The sequence below is a fragment of the Hemiscyllium ocellatum genome, unplaced genomic scaffold, assembly GCF_020745735.1.
Source record: "Hemiscyllium ocellatum isolate sHemOce1 unplaced genomic scaffold, sHemOce1.pat.X.cur. scaffold_1564_pat_ctg1, whole genome shotgun sequence".
Lineage (NCBI taxonomy): Eukaryota > Metazoa > Chordata > Chondrichthyes > Orectolobiformes > Hemiscylliidae > Hemiscyllium > Hemiscyllium ocellatum.
Genome location: NW_026867810.1, coordinates 55,001 through 62,500, shown reverse-complemented (window position 1 = coordinate 62,500; position 7,500 = coordinate 55,001).

Below are 7,500 nucleotides of genomic sequence, written 5' to 3'. Positions count from 1 at the left end.
GTCCCGAGCCGCCAACATGTTCTTAGTATCGTGTTCCCCAAACCTGGGTGACGGGCACCACAGGGCGACAGAGCCATCGCACTTGCCGGGTGGCAGAGGAAGGACCGGACTATGTACAATAGCGGCCAACGACTCCCAGAGCCGGTTGTGCGGGGCTCGAGGTCTGCTCTCAACATCACATGCTTTTGGATGTGCTCAGGCAAGGGTCAGACCACATCCTTCCTGGCAGCACCCAAAGCAACCAGGCCGCTCGCGTCTCTCGCCTTCATTTTTCGACACAAGCGCCTGAGGAGGGACGCCACCCCTCCCCTTTGCGTCAAGAGACCTCCCCACCGGCCTCTGACTGATTCTTAGAACGGACGGAAAGAGTCGGGCAAGCCTGTCAAAGCTTTGAGCGAATGTCAAAAGCTTTAGACTTCCGCGAACTCTCCGGCTTGCACTGAGACGCGAGGTCGATGTGCTAAGCACCACGGGGCCCCTTTCGCCTGCAGGTCCCGAGCCGCCAACATGTTCTTAGTATCGTGTTCTCCAATCCTGGGTGACGGGCACCGCAGGGAGGCAGAGCCATCGCACTTGCCGGGTGGCAGAGGAAGGACCGGACTATGTACAATAGCGGCCAACGACTCCCAGAGCCGGTTGTGCGGCGTCTGCTCTCAGCCTAAGAGGCTTCTGGGAGTGCTCAGGCAAGGGTCAGCCTGCACCCTTGCTGGCAGCACCCAGGGGAACCAGGACGCTTGCATCTCTCGCCTTCATTTTCGACACAAGCGCCTGAGGAGGGACGCCACCCCTCCCCTTGCGTCAAGAGACCTCCCCACCAGCCTCTGACTGATTCTTAGAACGGACGGAAAGAGTCGGGCAAGCCTGTCAAAGCTTTGAGCGAATGTCAAAAGCTTTAGACTTCCGCGAACTCTCCGGCTTGCACTGAGACGCGAGGTCGATGTGCTAAGCACCACGGGGCCCCTTTCGCCTGCAGGTCCCGAGCCGCCAACATGTTCTTAGTATCGTGTTCTCCAAACCTGGGTGACGGGCACCGCAGGGAGGCAGAGCCATCGCACTTGCCGGGTGGCAGAGGAAGGACCGGACTATGTACAATAGCGGCCAACGACTCCCAGAGCCGGTAGTGCGGCGTCTGCTCTCAGCCTAAGAGGCTTCTGGGAGTGCTCAGGCAAGGGTCAGCCTGCACCCTTGCTGGCAGCACCCAGGGGAACCAGGACGCTTGCATCTCTCGCCTTCATTTTCGACACAAACGCCTGAGGAGGGAAGCCAACCCTCCGTGTGTCAAGAGACCGTCCCCGCCCCGGCCTCCGACTGATTCTTAGAACGGACGGAAAGAGTCAGGCAAGCCTGTTAAGACTTCCGCGAACTCTCCGGCTTGCACTGAGACGCGAGGTCGATGTGCTCAGCACCACGGGGCCCCTTTCGCCTGCAGGTCCCGAGCCGCCAACATGTTCTAAGTATCGTGTTCTCCAAACCTGGGTGACGGGCACCGCAGGGAGGCAGAGCCATCGCACTTGCCGGGTGGCAGAGGAAGGACCGGACTATGTACAATAGCGGCCAACGACTCCCAGAGCCGGTAGTGCGGCGCCTGCTCTCAGCCTAAGAGGCTTTTGGGAGTGCTCAGGCAAGGGTCAGCCTGCACCCTTGCTGGCAGCACCCAGGGGAACCAGGACGCTTGCATCTCTCGCCTTCATTTTCGACACAAACGCCTGAGGAGGGAAGCCAACCCTCCGTGTGTCAAGAGACCGTCCCCGCCCCGGCCTCCGACTGATTCTTAGAACGGACGGAAAGAGTCAGGCAAGCCTGTTAAGACTTCCGCGAACTCTCCGGCTTGCACTGAGACGCGAGGTCGATGTGCTCAGCACCACGGGGCCCCCTTCGCCTGCAGGTCCCGAGCCGCCAACATGTTCTAAGTATCGTGTTCCCCAAACCTGGGTGACGAGCACCGCAGGGAGGCAGAGCCATCGCACTTGCCGGGTGGCAGAGGAAGGACCGGACTATGTACAATAGCGGCCAACGACTCCCAGAGCCGGTAGTGCGGCGCCTGCTCTCAGCTTAAGAGGCTTTTGGGAGTGCTCAGGCAAGGGTCAGCCTGCACCCTTGCTGGCAGCACCCAGGGGAACCAGGACGCTTGCATCTCTCGCCTTCATTTTCGACACAAACACCTGAGGAGGGAAGCCAACCCTCCGTGTGTCAAGAGACCGTCCCCGCCCCGGCCTCCGACTGATTCTTAGAACGGACGGAAAGAGTCAGGCAAGCCTGTCAAAGAATTGAGCAGATGTCAAAATCTTTTAAGACTTCCGCGAACTCTCCGGCTTGCACTGAGACCCGAGGTCGATGTGCTCAGCACCACGGGGCCCCTTTCGCCTGCAGGTCCCGAGCCGCCAACATGTTCTAAGTATCGTGTTCCCCAAACCTGGGTGACGAGCACCGCAGGGCGGCAGAGCCATCGCACTTGCCGGGTGGCAGAGGAAGGACCGGACTATGTACAATAGCGGCCAACCACTCCCAGAGCCGGTAGTGCGGCGTGCGAGGTCTGCTCTCAGCGGAAGAGGGTTTTGGGAATGCTCAGGCAAGGGCCAGCCTGCACCCTTCCTGGCCGCTCCCACGGGAACCAGGCTACTTGCAATCCTTTCCCCCAATAGCAAGTGCCTTTTGGAGGGACGGCCGGAGTCAACGTGGGGTTTGCCCGCCCTCCAAAGTGTCAAGAGACCGCCGCACAGGCCTCTGACTGATTCTTAGAACAGGCAGCAAGAGTTGGGTAAGTCTGTCGAAAATTTGACAAAGTGTCAAAAATTAGACTTCCGAGAGCTCTTGGGCATGCACACAGGCCTGTCATTCAAGTGCTCTGCCCGCGGAACCGTTTTTCGGATGCCTTTCAAAGTGGTCCCGCGCCGCCATTTTGTTCTAAAAATCGTGTTCCCAGAAATCTCCGGGTACCCCGCCAACCTCACTGTGTCACAATGTCAAGTGGCACTGAATGGGTCTGAATTTCAAATTCGACTGCTTCGCTCTGGAACTCGAACCCGGCAAAACCGTTTGGATTTTTCCCGGTCCAGACTTCCGCGGCAGACAAAGTTAAAGTTTTCGGGCTGCAGACTCAAAACGACATCTGGCCAACCGCCGGGCTCAATTCGCCCAGTTCCTCCGGCACTTCGGAACTCATGTTCGGCATGAGTTTTTGAATCTTTCCCGATGCTTCGGCATTTTCCTCCGCTGACACTTAGAATATTTTTCACACTTGGCCGAAAATTTTTCTAAGTTTTTCTGGTTACTGATTTCTTCTTTTCGGGCATTTTTCTAAGTTTTCTTGGTTACTCATTTCTCATTTTCAAACATTTTTCTAAGTTTTTCTGGTTACTGATTTCTTCTTTTTGGGCATTTTTCTAAGTTTTCTTGGTTACTCATTTCTCATTTTCAAACATTTTTCTAAGTTTTTCTGGTTACTCATTTCTCATTTTCAAACATTTTTCTAAGTTTTTCTGGTTACTGATTTCTTCTTTTTGGGCATTTTTCTAAGTTTTCTTGGTTACTCATTTCTCATTTTCAAACATTTTTCTAAGTTTTTCTGGTTACTGATTTCTTCTTTTTGGGCATTTTTCTAAGTTTTCTTGGTTACTCATTTCTCATTTTCAAACATTTTTCTAAGTTTTTCTGGTTACTGATTTCTTATTTTTGGGCATTTTTCTAAGTTTTCTTGGTTACTCATTTCTCTTTTTCAAACATTTTTCTAAGTTTTCTTGGTTACTCATTTCTCATTTTCAAACATTTTTCTAAGTTTTTCTGGTTACTGATTTCTTCTTTTTGGGCATTTTTCTAAGTTTTCTTGGTTACTCATTTCTCATTTTCAAACATTTTTCTAAGTTTTTCTGGTTACTCATTTCTCATTTTCAAACATTTTTCTAAGTTTTTCTGGTTACTGATTTCTTCTTTTTGGGCATTTTTCTAAGTTTTCTTGGTTACTCATTTCTCATTTTCAAACATTTTTCTAAGTTTTTCTGGTTACTCATTTCTCATTTTCAAACATTTTTCTAAGTTTTTCTGGTTACTCATTTCTGCTTTTCCAACGTTTTACTAAGTTTTGCTGGTTACTGAGTTCACACTTTTAAACATTTTCGGGCATTTTTCTACGTTTTTCATGTTACTCATTTAGCACTTTCAGGCACTTTCCTATGCTTTCCTGCTTACTGATTTCACACTTTTAAGCATCTTCGGGCATGTTCCCTAAGTTTTGCAGTTCATTCGTTTGGGACAGTCAGGCAACTTTCCTAAGCTTTCCTGGTAACCGAATTCACATTGTTGAGAACTTTGGAACCCTTCCCTAAGCTGTGCTGGTTACTCACTTTACCTCTTCAGACACTTGCCCCCGTTGTGACAGAGACCACTTCCCGACTCGGGAAATGCACCAAATTCGGCCTGAACTCAGAGGGCAGTCCCCCCTCGAAGGCGTGGAAGTCGGCAGAATCGCCGGGTCAAATCCGGCTGAGCTACCCGGCTTGGAAGCCTCAAAGTCGGTATGAGCTGTCAGGTTCACTCCCATCCCCGTTTGGACCACTTCCCGACTCGGGAAATTCACCAAATTCGGCCTGAACTCAGAGGACAGTCCCCCCTCGAAGGCGTGACAGTCGGCAGAACCGCCGGATCAAATCCGGCTGAGCTACCCGGCCCCGAAGCCTCAAAGTCGGTAAGAGCTGTCAGGTTCACTCCCATCCCCGTTTGGACCACTTCCCGACTCGGGAAATTCACCAAATTCGGCCTGAACTTATACAACAGTCCCCCCGCGAAGGCGTGACAGTCGGCAGAACCGCCGGATCAAATCCGGTTGAGCTACCCGGCTTGGAAGCCCCAAAGTCGGTAAGAGCTGTCAGGTTCACTCCCATCCCCGTTTGGACCACTTCCCGACTCGGGAAATTCACCAAATTCGGCCTGAACTTATACAACAGTCCCCCCTCGAAGGCGTGACAGTCGCTAGAACCGCCGGATCAAATCCGGTTGAGCTACCCGGCTTGGAAGCCCCAAAGTCGGTAAGAGCTGTCAGGTTCACTCCCATCCCCGTTTGGACCACTTCCCGACTTAGGAAATTCACCAAATTCGGCCTGAACTTAGAGGAGAGTCCCCGCTCGAAGGCGTGGAAGTCGGCAGAATCGCCGGGTCAAATCCGACTGAGCTACCCGGCCCCGAAGCCTCAATGTCGGTAAGAGCTGTCAGGTTCACTCCCATCCCCGTTTGGACCACTTCCCGACTCGGGAAATTCACCAAATTCGGCCTGAACTTAGACAACAGTCCCCCCTCGAAGCCGTGGCAGTCGCTAGAACCGCCGGATCAAATCCGGTTGAGCTACCCGGCTTGGAAGCCCCAAAGTCGGTATGAGCTGTCAGGTTCACTCCCATCCCCGTTTGGACCACTTCCCGACTTAGGAAAATCACCAAATTCGGCCTGAACTCAGAGGGCAGGCCCCCCTCGAAGGCCAGGCATTCGGCAGAACCGCCGGGTCAAATCCGACTGTGCTACCCGGCCCCAAAGCCTCAAAGTTGGTATGAGCAGTTAGGTTCACTCCCATCCCCGTTTGGACCACTTCCCGACTTAGGAAATTCACCAAATTCGGCCTGAACTTAGAGGAGAGTCCCCGCTCGAAGGCGTGGAAGTCGGCAGAATCGCCGGGTCAAATCCGGTTGAGCTACCCGGCTTGGAAGCCCCAATGTCGGTATGAGCTGTCAGGTTCACTCCCATCCCCGTTTGGACCACTTCCCGACTTAGGAAATTCACCAAATTCGGCCTGAACTCAGAGGGCAGGCCCCCCTCGAAGCCCAGGCATTCGGCAGAACCGCCGGATCAAATCCGACTGTGCTACCCGGCTTGGAAGCCCCAAAGTTGGTATGAGCTGTCAGGTTCACTCCCAAACCCGTTTGGACCACTTCCCGACTTAGGAAATTCACCAAATTCGGCCTGAACTTAGACAACAGTCCCCCCTCGAAGGCGTGACAGTCGGTAGAACCGCCGGGTCAAATCCGGCTGAGCTACCCGATTTGGAAGCCTTCAACACAAAACCCATCCGGCAATGCCACTCAAAAAGGGCCCAAATTCAGAAACACCCCCTTCAATAGGTACCACTTCCTCGGAGACACTACCGGGACACGCTCCCCTCGGCGAAAATTAAGCCCCCACCACTAACTGAAGCCAACCGCAGCCCCAACTTCAACGGAGAAATCAGTAACCAATTCAAAAATGCACTTGGTTACTGATTTGTACTGCTTCAAAAATATTCTAAGTGTCGCTGGTTACTGATTTGTACTGCTCCAAAAATATTCTAAGTGTCGCTGGTTACTGAAATGCTCCAAAAATATTCTAAGTGTCAGTGGTTACTGATTTGTACTGCTTCAAAAATATTCTAAGTGTCCTGGTTACTGATTTGTACTGCTTCAAAAATATTCTAAGTGTCCGGTTACTGATTTGTACTGCTTCAAAAATATTCTAAGTGTCAGTGGTTACTGATTTGTACTGCTTCAAAAATATAAGTGTCGCTGGTTACTGATTTGTACTGCTTCAAAAATATTCTAAGTGTCAGGTTACTGATTTGTACTGCTTCAAAAATATTCTAAGTGTCGCTGGTTACTGATTTGTACTGCTCCAAAAATATTCTAAGTGTCCTGGTTACTGATTTGTACTGATATTCTAAGTGTCGCTGGTTACTGATTTGTACTGCTTCAAAAATATTCTAAGTGTCAGTGGTTACTGATTTGTACTGCTTCAAAAATATTCTAAGTGTCGCTGGTTACTGATTTGTACTGCTTCAAAAATATTCTAAGTGTCAGTGGTTACTGATTTGTACTGCTTCAAAAATATTCTAAGTGTCGCTGGTTACTGATTTGTACTGCTTCAAAAATATTCTAAGTGTCAGTGGTTACTGATTTGTACTGCTCCAAAAATATTCTAAGTGTCGCTGGTTACTGATTTGTACTGCTTCAAAAATATTCTAAGTGTCAGTGGTTACTGATTTGTACTGCTCCAAAAATATTCTAAGTGTCGCTGGTTACTGATTTGTACTGCTTCAAAATATTCTAAGTGTCAGGTTACTGATTTGTACTGCTTCAAAAATATTCTAAGTGTCAGTGGTTACTGATTTGTACTGCTTCAAAAATATTCTAAGTGTCGCTGGTTACTGATTTGTACTGCTTCAAAAATATTCTAAGTGTCAGTGGTTACTGATTTGTACTGCTCCAAAAATATTCTAAGTGTCGCTGGTTACTGATTTGTACTGCTTCAAAAATATTCTAAGTGTCAGTGGTTACTGATTTGTACTGCTTCAAAAATATTCTAAGTGTCGCTGGTTACTGATTTGTACTGCTTCAAAAATATTCTAAGTGTCAGTGGTTACTGATTTGTACTGCTTCAAAAATATTCTAAGTGTCGCTGGTTACTGATTTGTACTGCTCCAAAAATATTCTAAGTGTCGCTGGTTACTGATTTGTACTGCTTCAAAAATATTCTAAGTGTCGCTGGTTA